The sequence below is a fragment of the Frieseomelitta varia genome, unplaced genomic scaffold (genome assembly GCF_011392965.1).
Source record: "Frieseomelitta varia isolate USP_RPSP 00005682 unplaced genomic scaffold, Fvar_1.2 scaffold_314, whole genome shotgun sequence".
NCBI lineage: Eukaryota > Metazoa > Arthropoda > Insecta > Hymenoptera > Apidae > Frieseomelitta > Frieseomelitta varia.
Genome location: NW_025110051.1, coordinates 72,557 through 74,347, shown reverse-complemented (window position 1 = coordinate 74,347; position 1,791 = coordinate 72,557).

Sequence of the window (1,791 nt, the reverse complement as noted above, 5' to 3'; positions counted from 1 at the left end):
CGGGACGAGGGACAAAAAAAAAAAAAAAGAAAAGAAAAGAAAAAAGAAAAAAGAGAAAAAAAACGGAAAAAATATTCGTATTTAAAGTTCTCCTGATAAGGTTTCAGAGAGAAGCAGCAAGACTTTAAACGTTAAACAACGACGTTAATTCTTCCTTAACACTGTCAGTTACAATACAGGCGGAAACTTTGCTGCTTTGTGACTTAGCTTAATGACAAACGACAGCGGTAATTCACGCAACTCGCAACTGCACCACCTCGTGCAAGTTTATCGGGGTCAGTACTTTCGTTCGAGCAATTCCTCCTCGTACCCGCGCTTACAAGAACGTGTACATTCGAACGTGTACATTCGTGCGCCTGTTAATAACATCCTTAATGCCTATTAATAGCGTTCGTAAAAGTCCGTTCTACATTTGGCTCTGCCTCGTCTGTAATTACTTCCTCGGATCGAAACGTTCGAGCCTCTTGGAATTTGGAACAACATTTTAAATTTTCGTCGATTTTAACTTTTCGATCTCGCCGGATCGCAAGACTTGAGAGAAAAGTTTCGTAACTCTGGACTTTTCTCTCTAGGTATTTATTTCAGAAAATCATAAGGTCTGTCTAGGTTTTTCTCTTTTCAAGTTTGAAGAGACTTTTTCGAGATTCAGAGATTCTGAGAGACTTTTTGAAAATTCTAAACCTTTATATATATTTTTTGCACTATTTCAAATTTCTACTTTATACCTTTCATTGCTGGATTTCACTCGAGATCCTTTATTTATCAGAACGCAGACTCTTGGTAATTGACTCTGTATCAACAAGAATTGCCAAAGTCCCTCTTCATCACTGCGTCGCATGATTCTGAATCATGAAAATCGAAAAACTAAATTTTTGCTCCGTTAAGTTAAGTAAAGTACACTGCTCCACCGTGAAAATCCTGTACGCGCGAAAATCACGTCGCAAGTTTAATCAATAAGCTTGCATCTTCGTCCGCTCGATCCGAGAATAATCCGGCTGACGTCTCGATTTTCGCGAAACTTTCGCGTCGCACACATCGGAAAAATTGGACTCACGGAGGTGGAACGAATTGCCGGCAAGTTTGAATTATGGCTAACACGCGAGAGCACGTATGTACATGCCGGCGCACGAGCGTGTACTAGCCACTGTATGAATATGCATACACTCATGTGCGCGCGACGCCGAGCAAATTCGCACTCGTTAGTCTCAGCCAGCTACGTATGTACCACAACATTATACGTTGAACTGCCTAACGATTGTTGTTACCGCGTACTGAGTTTGCACGTACGTTTGTAAAAATGAAATTATCATAAAGATTGAGTTTGCAATCGAAATGAATATCGAAAATACTGCCTATTTATCGTATTTGCTAATCAAGACATTTACGACTCGCTCAAGTAGTATTAATCAAGATTTTCAAAACTCAAGACTAAAAAAAAAAAAAAAAAAAAAATGTTTCATCGTAAAATGCGACTGTGCCCAACGTGAACTTTAGACGAGACTTTAACTGAAAATATTTTTCCGTTACGTCACGGGAAACTCGTCTATCAGACAGTGATTCATTGCCTTTTCGATTATCGTTCGAACGTTCACTACGTGACGCACGGACCGACGATTTACGTTAATATTCATTTCGTGTATTAATATTTGCGTGATATTTATATATATTATATATTTGCAATTGTAACTCTTCGTCAAACAACAATTTATCGTAATACTATTATAAATACACATATTTCTTCAGACATCACACAATGATAATTTCACATAACGATAAAAAAGTGTTGAGTGA